Source organism: Myxine glutinosa, chromosome 7, assembly GCF_964187855.1.
Source record: "Myxine glutinosa chromosome 7, kmMyxGlut1.1, whole genome shotgun sequence".
Classification (NCBI taxonomy): domain Eukaryota; kingdom Metazoa; phylum Chordata; class Myxini; order Myxiniformes; family Myxinidae; genus Myxine; species Myxine glutinosa.
Genome location: NC_136267.1, coordinates 156,187,763 through 156,201,104, shown reverse-complemented (window position 1 = coordinate 156,201,104; position 13,342 = coordinate 156,187,763). Strand labels below are relative to the sequence as shown.

At 44.5% G+C, this 13,342-nt stretch overlaps 1 protein-coding gene across 1 annotated transcript in view; it reads right to left on the bottom strand.

Annotated features, from left to right (window-relative positions):
• The window catches only part of NELFB (negative elongation factor complex member B), a 65,084-nt gene extending 53,083 nt beyond the window's left edge, over positions 1-12,001 (bottom strand). The window contains exon 1 of the mRNA XM_068123459.2: positions 11,942-12,001. The gene's annotated coding sequence lies outside the window, so the exon portion shown is untranslated. The remainder of the gene's footprint in view (positions 1-11,941) is intronic.
• Between the last annotated feature and the right edge of the window lie 1,341 nt (positions 12,002-13,342).

Genomic DNA, 13,342 nt, shown 5'->3' with positions numbered 1-13,342 from the left:
CTGTGTATTGGGGCAGCCATGCGACACTCTGCGCTGTTCATCGTCCAGTCTCACCACAGTGCCCAAGTACTGACGGACAGTCGTCCCTGTGTCCAAGCTTACAGCAAACTTATGCGTGGCGAGTTCTCAGCCAGTTCCAGAGTAACTTAATTCCTCTCCACTACCAGCCGTTACATGTGCATGTTAGGCATATTGATGGTATCGCCAACTTGCCATCTGATTTTGGGAGTTACAAACCTCAGCTGTGCCTTGACGCAAGCTGATAAGTGTGCAGGTTTATTGAAGAAATGGAGTCCTCCGTTGTGCCTGGTGTCTCTGTAGGTGAAGTCCTGGATGGTACGGCTAGAATGAAGTTTACGGGCCGTGTTGCCTGGCATGCTACTCACCTGGAGTGCCCTGACTTCAGACGCACCCATTCTCACCTAACCCAAGGTACCCACCTATCTAAAAGGTTGACAAAGGTGGGGAACATCAAGAGATACCTCAGAGTGGTGACTTTGGCCAATAATGGTCTCCTAGTTGTCAGAGACAACCAGCCGTTCCAGCCCTTTCGTGAATGGATCCAGCCCTTTTGTGAACGGATCGTGATCCCCTGCTCAGTAGTTGATAGGCTGCTGACTGCTTTGCACATCAGGTTCAACCACCCATCAAGTCACCATATTGAGTGTGCCTTCAACAGGTACTTTTTTGACCTAGACATCGACTGGGTCACCGATACTGTCTCCTTGTCATGTCACCAGTGCCAGTCAATAAAGTATCTGCCTGTGCATCCACATCCCCAGTCATCCACTGAGTCACCCACTGTTGTCCAGGTACCATATGCCACAGATGTAATGTGCAGGCATCACCAGCATATATTTGTCCTCCAAGAGATCTTATCCTCCCACACATGGATGAGGCTTATTGAAGGTGAAAGACACGATCTTTTAAGCAATGCTATCCTCACAACGTGTGCAGAGCTACGCCCACTGGGAAATAGCCCCATCACCATACGGGTTGATCCCACACCCAGATTCGTTGCCTTTGTTAATGACTCCAAATTAAAGTGGCATGGCATCCATTTACAAGTCGGCCAAACCAGAAATCGTAATAAAAATCCGGTGGCTGAACGAGCAATTGGAGTTGACAAATTGACAAGGCCTGGAATGCTTATGCTTGTCCCCAAAGGGTGGGCCTATATCAGAAGTTACTTTAGCCTTAGCTATAGGCAACATGAATCAACATATACGCAGAGATGGACTCTCTGCTAGAGAGGTCTGGACACAACGGGACCAACTCACTGGCGAGCAGTTATGGTAGGGTCAATATACGAAAAAAAAACTCACCTAACCCCCAAAAAATTGATACAAAAGGTTTTTCAATGGATTCTGGTACCATTGGGCATGCTAAATAACATACTAAAAATCTAGTAACATCTGACTTCCGGAAAGGGGTCATTTTCAAAATGGCGTCCAAGATGGCCGCCGGGAGCTTAAAATGGCCATATCTCAATTATTATTCAACCTAGAAAGGTGGTTTTGGTGTCTAACCCTAGGTTTTAGGGCCCAAGGAATCCAATTGAATCAATAAAATTACCATCAGTTAATTATTTATTGACAAGTCCAAGATGGCATCCCAAGGTGACATCCTGATCCACTAAAATGGCTCTGTCGAATAGTAGTCAACCTAGAGAGATTTTTTCAGTGTGTATACCTAGGTTTAAGGCACCCAGGAAATCATCAAAATTACTTAAATAAGCACAAAGTAATCAGGTAATCCAGTAAGCCAGGTTTACCAGCCCATTAGGCATTTGTTGTCTTATACAGTTAATCGCTATTCATCGTCATCCTCCGACTCCTCTGGAAGAAACTTGTTATGTGGATTGTCACATTCTTCAAGTTGGCACGGTCCACAGGCAGTAGTTCATGGTAGTCCATATCGTCTACAAGAGCAGCGGAGTGTCTTGCAGGCAGTGGAGCAGTTACAATGAATGACCTTCAAGAGACTGTTTGGAGCAGCGTTCATTCTTGACATAAGTGGGACAAACTGATTATCCTGCAGGCTCCACCCCCATTTCATGGTATCCATACCCTCTTCTTTTCCCATCCACACCATGATCTGGTAGTACGCTCTACGACAGTGAAGTTTGGTAGCAGATTCAGTTGGGGGCAGACGTTCGGGTGTTATAAAAGATGAAGCAGAGACAACCTTCTTGCTGAAGGTGTTATATCGCATTGTTGCAAGGGAATCTTTGCACTTGCCACCAAAGAGGATAGCCATTACTCGGCATCCAAGGTCATCGATCACCTCTGTGGTCTGGTTTGGGATGGTGAATGTGTTGGCACAAGACCGAAGGACAGGGTCTCCTTTTACAAGCTTCTGGAAAGCAGTCTTTTTGCCAACACCAAAAATCCGAGAAGTCGTGTCACAACCAGTCATGGCATGGATGAATATCAACTGAGAACACGTCATGTCCGAGGATTTCTTTTAGACGGTTGATGTCATCTATCTATAATTCCATTAATCTCTGTGTGTATGTGTGTGTGTATGTGTGTATGCGACAACGATTTCTCGACAACTACCGGTCCGATATACTTGAAACTTGCCAGGTATATTGCTGGGGACCCGAGGATGTGCCTTTTCAAGGTTTCATATTAATCGGACAATTACTTACCGAGCTATGTCCAAAAAACGATTCAACCAATCAGAGAGCAGCGAGCTATCGCGTGTGCCGAACGTGGCGGACACACTCTGCCTCGGATGGCACATTTGAGAGCGTATTCATTTATTTCACGTTTGCAAACTATGTTGGCGCTATGTTGGCGTTAAACGATGTTTTTAAACTAATAAAAACCATTTCATCTAAATAGAGGGGGGGGGGGGGGGGGATTGTCACTGTACTCGCAAGCCGTTCGCCGTTCGCTTTGGCGTTGCGAATGGACCAAAACATTTCATGCACCAAACCATTTCATGTAAAGCGTTCGCCGTTCGCTTTGGCGTTGCGAATGGACCAAAACATTTCATGAACCAAACCATTTCATGTAAATAGAGGGGGGGATATAATTTTAGATATAGATATAGTACGGGCATGCCCTAGTACACTTTAAAACTGCCATCAGCTTTGGACTTGTCTGATCTGAAATAAAGGCTCTTACTGTCTCCCTGCGCATAGTAAAGGAGTAAGACAAGGAGATCAGTATCTTCTCCAATCAGTGTAGTGGTGTGTAGAAGAGATGCCTCCACTGCAGCCTTTACTATATCTACGTCAGCATCTCCAGGTGCATTGACCACAGTGCAATACCTTTCTCTCAGTTCATCACTTATCATCCCGATCAGTCTCTGTTTATTGATATCTCTTGACAGGACCTCCTCCTTCTTGCCTGAGAACTTTGTCTCAGCAGTGAAGCTGACAATGGGATGAATATTGTGTCCTCTTCTCTGATGTGTGTTGTCTTTAATGGACGGCCCTTCCTCATAGCCATCAAAGACAATGGTCGTAGCTGAACCATAATGCTGGATGGTGAAGTCAGCATACGACTGCGCTATTTCACCATAGCTATCTCCACTCTTCCATGGTATTCTGTGAATGAGTGAACCTCCATCAAGGACGTGGATCTCCGTTTCTGGTACAGAATCTAGGATGGCATCACTTGCATGATCACAGATCGCGTGAGCTAGTTGTGGCTTATCAGCCTTTCGGAAGACGTTTCTGGCTTCAAAGAGGGCAGGAGGGAAAGGACTGAGCTCATAACTCATAACCTCCTGCAATGATAGCTCTCCAGTTTGGGAGACTACCAGGAAACGTTGAAAAAGAAGTGCAGAATCAATGGTTCGATCAGGAGCGACCTTTATAGCTGATGTTTGTCCAAGGGTTCTGGCTTTATCCTTTCTACTGAATGAGAATGTGAATGCATACTGTCCAATCATTTTGTGCATGATTTTGCATCCAACACTCATATTCATGCACATTCACACCTTCCTGAGCCACAACACCAGTGACAATGTTCCTTAATGAAGAGTCTGGCGAGAAAGGTGAGCATCCTACAAGTTTTGAACTGATCTCCTCCAGGTCAGCAGCCTTGATCTCTTTCATCCTTGATTCATCCTCGACTCCGTCAAATCCTTGTGGTGTTCAGATGTCGTGTATGACAGGTTTGTGAACTCCTGCATTGCGATATTGTACTCTGATGTTATGGGGCTTGACATGGTCCAAAGGGCTCTCTGCTCTTCAGACATTCCACTTCCGCGTGTCAGACCTCCAGTGGTCTTCAACGACCTCATCAACATCTGCTCAATGACAAGATCTGAACTGAGGCCTGCCCATAACTGGCTGCTGCGACGGATAACATGAAAACCCTTTTCGAATTTTCTGAATATGTCTGGGTGGTTGATATCAAGCTGACCCATATAAGACAACAAATGCCTAATGGGCTGGTAAACCTGGCTCACTGGAATACCTGATTACTTTGTGCTTATTTAAGTAATTTTGATGATTTCCTGGGTGCCTTAAACCCAGGTATACACACTGAAAAAATCTCTCTAGGTTGACTACTATTCGACAGAGCCATTTTAGTGGATCAGGATGTCACCTTGGGATGCCATCTTGGACTTGTCAATAAATAATTAACTGATGGTAATTTTATTGATTCAATTGGATTCCTTGGGCCCTAAAACCTAGGGTTAGACACCAAAACCACCTTTCTAGGTTGAATAATAATTGAGATATGGCCATTTTAAGCTCCCGGCGGCCATCTTGGACGCCATATTGAAAATGACCCCTTTCCGGAAGTCAGATGTTACTAGATTTTTAGTATGTTATTTAGCATGCCCAATGGTACCAGAATCCATTGAAAAACCTTTTATATCAATTTTTTGGGGGTTCAACCATATATTGATCCCTCAATTACCGATATCAGATAGATAGTTCATTTTCAAAAACAAAATGAGCAGGAAGGAGAACCATGCCCCAAGCACTCGGTCGAAGTTTCGTGACCACTCTACTACTGCCACCATCCGCTTTGACGTTGGTGACCTCGTCTTCCTCAAAGGTGACAGAGACAAATGCAAAGCTCGTACCAAGTATTTGGTGACATGGTTCTCTCCTGACAATAGATGGTGCCAACTCGGGAGAGTTACCTGTTCTCAGCTTTGTAGCAAAGCCTATGAAGTTCGAGCATGTGACTGCTATCCTGTTGTGTCAACATTAATGGGCCAGGCCCCCGTACACCCAGTTCGAGGCCGGAATGTAACTTCAGTGTCTTGAGCCTGATTGTGAGCCGTCCTCACCTTACCATCTCCCACAGGACACGCCAGGCTCTTCCGTGCCCATGCAAGAGTCCATCTCACAGGAAGCCTCTTTGGATGCAGTGGGTCCTGCCCTATTGGATTTGGTGATGCTGTCCACCCACACCACCAGAAGCTATTTTGCCAGACCACCAGATATACCCACTGGTGGCGTCTCTGCTGCTGAACCAGCCAGTCCGAAGGAGACTGCTTCTTCACCTACAAGGTCGGGCTGTTCACGCCACCCTCTGGTGAGGCAGCGGAGTGAGGATTGGCTCATGGAGTCAAGCGAAGGACCAAGACTATTTTAGTGTTGTCGGTTTTATTCCACTCGGTCTTAGTTACAAGTGTTTGTAGTCCCTCTCACAACATAGTCTTGCCCCATTTATGTACTTCGCTTACTTTAAAATACTTAATTTAAAATACTTACTTTAAAATGTTTTCTTCAAAATGCTGGATGAAATGCAGAGGAATACCTATTATTTTTCCTAAGATTTTTATTATTATTATTCTTCCACCCCTATTTTTCACCTCCGAAAACTTTTCACCTCCGAAAAACGAAAAGATTAATGTTCTCATCAACCTTGACAACAAATAATTGGCTAACCCCCGCTCTAGCGGGGAAAATGGCCTTAAAACGATCATTCATTCATTCATTCTCATCAACCGTTGGTCCATTTGACATGACATTTTCACCAAGTGATCGGCTAGGCACGTATAATTTTTTACTGCTAATTATGACGGCATAGGTCACGTGGTATGGGCACCATCTTGGAAAACACCTTCAACTTTGCCCCTCTATATCTCCGAAATGGCTCAATGGAAAAAATGGAGTCATGGCTCATTCTAAAGAACTCTGCAATGGGACCAAAAAATGTTTATATAGGATATTAAAAGTGCTAACGTTACGAGGTTAGAATTCGACCAATAGATCCCTTGCTCCCACGAATATGATTTTTTTTTTTTTTTACATAACCTTAGTTTTTAAAAATGTAGGTTCAAAAAAATTCCGATGTCATATGTCACAGGGTTCGGCGCTCCATATTGTTTTTCGTGAAAAACACTAAAAGCCCCTTTTCTCCGTAACGGCTGAACAAATCGAGCCCAAACTTTGCACGCAGAATCGCATTCCCATGACGAACAAAAAGTTCCTGCATGATGATGTCGTACGTCGCATCATTTATGAGTTTTGACGTTTTTAAGCATAAACTTAAAATCCTACCTCCTCCCTAATTTTTAAAGATATTGAGTGGAAACTTTACACAAATGTTCCCCATGTGAGGAAGTTAAAACGTTGCTTGAGAAGTTTTGATAAGTCACATGGTTTGGCCACAATGAATAATTGAACGAAAATCCTAATAAGCTTCTATCTCTTTAACCGCAGGATTGATCGACTTGAAATTTTAATGTAATGTAGCTCTCATCAAGGGGAATAAGTGTTTAAATTTTCAACATGAATGGTTGTACGGTCTGGAAGCTAGAAGTCATTATTGCTGGAAGAAGAAGAAATGCAACACCTTGTCTTCTCAGGCCATGTAACTGATTGGTTTCCTGCGTCGGAGCTTCGCACACCCTTGGTGATTTCGAGAGATAAGAACACGAGGAGAAGAATAAGGTAAGTTGGAAGTTTGTGGGATTTGTAGTTTTTAAGTTATCGTTGAATGAAGAAAACGCGTTTTTGCCAAGGGCCTGCTTTAATTTTCACTTTGCGCGATTCGTGCAGGCGGCCCGCACGGGCGCGTTTCAACTCGGAATTAAATTCGGCTTTCGGATTTCGTAGTCATTAAGGTAGTTGAATACTCGACCACCGCAAACCCGGCGAAAATCGGATGGTGTTTGACCGAGTTACGTCAGATCGAGAGTGAGGAAATAATTAATTAACACACTGTACACGACGTGCAGGCATGGAGCGACCTCACGGGCTCGTTTCAACCTCAAATTAAATTCTGATTCCTGATTTGCCAGTCTCTAGGGTATTTCACACTCTACCAAAATAATTTAACAAAATTCCAACTATTCTTGACGAATATATGACACTATCGCATTTTATATGGAGAACCCCCAAGTGTGTGTGTGTGGGGGGGGGGGGGGGGGGGGGATGTGTGTGTGTGTGTGTGTGTGTGTGTGGGGGGGGGGGGGATGTGTGTGTGTGTGGGGATGTGTGTGTGTGGATGTGGATGTGTGTGTGGATGTGGATGTGGATGTGTGTGTGGATGTGTGTGTGTTTGTGTATGTGTGTGTGGTTGTGTGTGTCAGTGTGTGTGTGTGTGTGTGTGTGTATCCGGCCATAAAAACATTGCCTCAAAAAGAGAACCATGACAATTGTTATGGATATGGTGTGAGAAATGGAGAGGTGAAAGGATTTTGGAGTTTGCTGATGGAGCTGATTTGTTGATTTGTAATACTCAGTTCCAGAAAGGGGATAATAAGCTTGTTACATACACGTCAGGTGGGTCGACGACAACTGTTGACTACCTGATGGTGCGTAGGCGAGATAAGGGGCACCTCCGGGACACAAAGGTGATCCCAGGGGAGGAGGCTGTTTCACAGCACCACTTGGTTGTCTGCGACATAAGGGTGAAAGGTGCGAGGAGAGCTCGGCGGGTGAAGTACCAACCGAGAGTGAAGGTGTGGAGGTTGAAAGAGGTGACAGTAAGGGAGGCATTAAAAGAGAGGCTGAGTCGGGTCGAGGATGATGTGGTTGAGCTTGAAAGTGGTTGGATGTCAATGAAAGATAGTCTGTTGGGAGCCGTTGGTGAGGTATGTGGATGGACAAAACGACCACCGAGGCACTCGGAAACATGGTGGTGGGATGATGAAGTTGGAAAGAGGATTGACGAGAAGAGGAAGAAGTTCAAGGAGTGGCAGAAGGCAAAGGGTATGGGGGCAGAAAAAGAAGAACATGAAAGTTATAAGGCAGCCAAGAAGGCTGCAAAGAAAGAGGTAGCAAAGGCGCAGGAGGCATGTAGGAAAATGTTCGAAGAACGCTTGGATTCGGAAGAGGGTCAGAGAGCGGTATTCAGGATTGCAAAGCAGATAGCGAAAGAGAGGTGTGATGTGATGGGGGTGAGTTGCTTGAAGGATGAAGTGGGACAAATCGTTGTGGACCCAGATGGAATTAAAGGAAGATGGAAAAGATATATGGAAATGCTGTTGAATCCAGAGAATGAATGGGATGGCAACATGGAGAGTAACCCAGTTTTAGGACCGGCAGAGAAGATAACTGAGAAGGAAGTTGAGGAAGCGATAAAAGCAATGAAGAGTAGAAAAGCGGGAGGGCCGACGGGAGTTGTGGGAGATATGTTGAAGGCAGCAGGAAGTTGGGGTGTGAAGAGAATGACAGATATCTGTAATCTGGTGGTGAAAGAAGGGTGCATTCCAGTGGATTGGGAACTGAGTACCCTTGTCCCTCTATACAAGGGGAAAGGTGACCCTCTGGAGTGTGGCTCGTACCGAGCGATAAAGTTATTGGAGCATGGAATGAAGGTATTGGAAAGGGTGTTGGAGAGGAGGATAAGGAAGAAGGTGAAGATCGACGAAATGCAGTTTGGATTTATGCCAGGAAGAGGAACGACAGACGTGCTCTTTATTGTGAGGCAGTTGCAGGAGAAGTACATGGAGAGGAGGAAGAAGTTGTTTCTTGGATTTGTTGATCTGGAGAAAGCATTCGATAGGGTTCCACGCGAAGTATTGACATGGGCATTGAGGAAGTTAGAAGTGGAGGAATGGTTGATCAGAGTTGTGATGGCAATGTACAATAGAGCGCGCACAGCTGTAAGGACAAAGGACGGGAACAGTGGTGAGTTTGAGGTGAAGATGGGAGTGCATCAGGGGTCAGTACTAAGTCCACTACTATTTGTAGCTGTGATGGAGGTGCTGGCTCAGACCGTAAAGGAGGGTTTACCGTGGGAGTTGTTGTATGCAGATGATCTGGTGTTGATTGCGGAAAGTATGGATGGACTGAAGGAAAAGATGAACAAGTGGAAGGAAAATATGGAGACAAAAGGTCTGAAGGTGAATATAGGAAAGACAAAGGTGATGGCAAGTGGTAAAGCATGTGGTGAGGTGGAAAGAACTGGGAAGTAGCCCTGTGCAGTGTGTAGGAAGGGTGTCGGAGTGAACTCCATTCAATGTACAATGTGCGCTGAGTGGGTTCATCAAAAATGTAGTGGTCTGAGAGGGTCATTAACCAGTGTGGCAGCTACATTCAAATGTGAGGTGTGCACAGAGGGAGCTGCAGATGGAGGAAATGTTGAGTTGGATCTTGGAGACGGCGTGAAGCTGGAAGGTGTGAAAACATTTTGCTATCTCGGAGACATGCTGAATGGAGAAGGTGGATCAGACTCGGCAACGGTTGCTTGAGTGAGATGTGCATGGAAGAAGTTTCGGGAACTGAGTGGCGTGCTGATGAGGAGGGGAGTGTCGTTGAAGCTGAAGGGAAAGGTGTATGCTGCATGTGTGAGAAGTGTTATGATTTATGGGAGCGAGACATGGGTCATGAATGTAGAGCAGCAACGAAGGCTGGAAAGGGTAGAAATGCGAATGGTTCGGTGGATGTGCGGAGTGTCGCTGAGAGAGAGGAAGACAAATGATGAATTGCGAAAGATGATGGGAATAGAGCCTGTGATTGATGCTGTGAAGAGGAACAGGTTGAGATGGTTTGGTCATGTGTTGAGGAAGGATGAAAGTGACTGGTTGAGAAGAGTGATGGAAATAAATGTAGAAGGAAGTAGAGGACGGGGAAGACCGAGAAAGACTTGGCTAAAGACGGTGGAAGAAGACATGCGGGCAAGGGGGTTAACAAGGAGAGATGCAGAAAATAGGGCAAAATGGAGAAGATTGTCATGGGGACCGCAAGGCTAACCCCCGCTCTTGCAGGGAAAATGGCCTTAAAATGCATGTTGTTGTTGTTGTTGTTTTTGTTATTGTGGTTGTGGTTTGTGATTGATCCTCCCTGTGCACCGGGGTTTTGCGCATGCGCGTGGTCTCCCTGCGGCTGGGCCTTGGACCGAGTTATGTTACCTGAATAAACCTCCATGTGAGAACATGACCTCTTATTATTATTGGCGCTGGCCAAGCACCTCGTCGAGTTGATGGGTCTAGGAGATTTGCGGGGCAAGAAAAGAAGAAAACTCTTGGACTAACTGAACAATGCTCAACCTTTGTACATGCCAACTGTTAAATGAAAAATTGTTTCTCTGGACTCCTATAAATGTATAACACCAAACAACTGAGTTATTTTAGGCTGGCTAGCGAAATCTGGGTAGCGAAATGACGAACTTCCCAGTCAAGAAACTCTAGTATGAATGATGTGATTTATTGCCAGGAATGTCTTATGGACTATCCAGATAAGATAAAAGGAAAAAAGGAATTTTGTTGAAAATGTGATTTCTACTATTTCTTTGGTTTTCGTGACAGGCGAGTTCTGAGACCCATAATTATTAAACTACATATCAGCTTTAAATTAAACAAGTCAGGAGACGACGATGGTTCACGAGTGAGAGGTATTCAATGACAAAGGACGGACTATAACCGAAACAGGCCCAGACAGGCCAGGCCCGGAAATGTCAAAACGAAGGTTACTGACCTTGAAATGATATAGAAAATAATGTATAATCAGTTATGAGGTTAGTTAGCTACACAATACCGAAAATTCGGTTAGATTCTGACAACTTTGAAACTTTGACCTTTGTGACCTTCAAAGGTCAAAGGAAGAAGATTCTGAAATTTGTTGGAAAACTTGTATTTCATGATGCATGTGATAATATAAGATCATGTACGACATTTCACCCCATCAGGAAGCGAACAATGTAATAAAACCATCAAAAATCGACTTTTCTAAATTTCGTGACCTTGTGACCTGACCTTGGGGCGAAAATGAAAAATCGAGCTCCGTGGGGCTAGACACATGACATTGGCCTAACCAAATATCGAAACCCCTGTGAGATTCCACCAACTCCCTCAGAGAAGATGGAGCTTGAACTCGGTTACCCCTAAAAAGACATCTTTTTCGGGCGTCGCTCCGCCCACAATGGGCGCAATACGCCCACTCTAGGCAGGACACAACTAGATCATGATATCAACCTCCCACCCAAGTTTCATCAAGATCGGATGATATCATCGGTTCCTCCATGAAGAAGAAGATTGGGTAGTTATGCTGCGGACAGACAGACAGACAGACGCACACACGTGACGAATATAGTGGTCACTTGATAACTCATGAACCAAAGGGGCAGTTGGTGCGTCTATTGTTTACTTTAACACCACGTGATCTGCTTTGCACTGATGTTGATGTGTGGTATTGTGGGGCGTGGATTGGGAGGAAGCGCATGCGCAGTAGAGAACAGGGCGTGATACGAATAAACCCACTTGCTTCTCGTACTTTGCGCTGATTACTGAGTCGACAGACATAAATACTAATAGTTGTGAGATCGGAGTTTCAGGAACCCCAACGAGGATTGTCAAAGTGTGGGGCACACAGCACTCCGACGAACCACATTCAAAGGACGACGCATCATTCGTTCGACCACAACTCAAGTCCTTCCTTATGTTACCGGTTGCACTTCAATGAACTGTGCTCTCCAGTTCGCACCGTGTTTGAAAACATAAGTAAAAAATATATATGAAAAACCTTACTAACGCATCGTAATCGTACTCTCTATCAATACATATCACTCACCTGCTCCGTTTCGAACGCTAAACTCAATATACTCCGGAAGTAGTTGTTTTTTTTGAGGATGCTGTTGTTGTTGTTTTACGACCTGTCCGTTTCAGGAGTGATATTCATAAATATCTCCGTATTATCAGTATGGATGCTCAACCTCTGACCTCATTACTAACTACGGGTTCTCACAGCTGAATGTTGAAGTCAATGCGCCGCCATCTTGACACTCCCAAAAAACGCGACTCCGCACATTGTTCGTACCGAGCGTGGCGTGTATGGATGACGCAACGTTGGCTTACTTCCGGTTAGCGACGGCCGCCGCCATCTTAGCGCGGTGAAAACAACTCCCTAGCAACAATTTGAACACATTGCTTTATGTGATACTGTTCGTAATCTTTGTTGTGTACTCCGCCCAAATGTCTTTCCATTATCTGGAAAATCTTAATAACGATGCTAACCATTGTATTATTTACCTGCATTATTCACGTCAACATTGATAAATGGCCAGGCAAAGCATGCATACGCAATTTGTAGACGAATACGCAAAATGTGGAGGTCTGCCAAGATTGCCGATGGGTGACATCTGGGACACCCCGAAGCGAAGACGTCTAGGAATGGGAGCCCCATTACTTCAACCTAATAGTAATAGTTTATCAACTTATGTTCACTGGTGGGGGGTGAAGAGGTTGGGATGAGAACAGTGAGTGGGTCAAGCCCGGAAATTACCATGAGCCATGGGGTGTTTTATTACCTCCACCACTGGATGGAGGTTAATATGTGATTTATAATAATATGTCGTTTTATGTTTATGTTTATGTTTTAATAATAATATGTGTATGTCCGTCATTTTGCATCTCCTCCCATAAAGTGGTCTAACAAAGTTGAAAATGGCACCATGTATGAATGAACAAGGACCCAGGCAGTGCAGGGTCAACAAACTCGATTTGCATAAATATCAATAAATGTTCATACGAATCAGAGAATAAACTCCCATTTCCTTTGTCTTGCTCAGTATCCATCTTGTCCAACCATGCATCCTCTATCCATCTCATCCAGCCCATAGTAGAGGAAATGAGCCTGAAAAATTCATTTTGAAAATCATTTCATGTTAAAAGCCGGCATCCACTGGAAACAGGTAGGGAATGGGGTGGTGCATCGGGGGAGGGTGGATGCCCGCTGAGATTTTTTCGAAAAGGGTCATTTTTAACCATTTTGTTTTGCTAAATCAGGATTTCCGAAGTGTTGAAAAAGAGAAGAGATGTTTGTAACAATATCCCATTTATTTGCCCAGCAATTTTACTCTACATGGGATTTTTATAGATCATTTTGTTGCTGATGATATTGCCTACAAAATGCATCTCAGTATTTTTAAATATATATATATATATATATATATAATTTAGGGGTTACCATGGT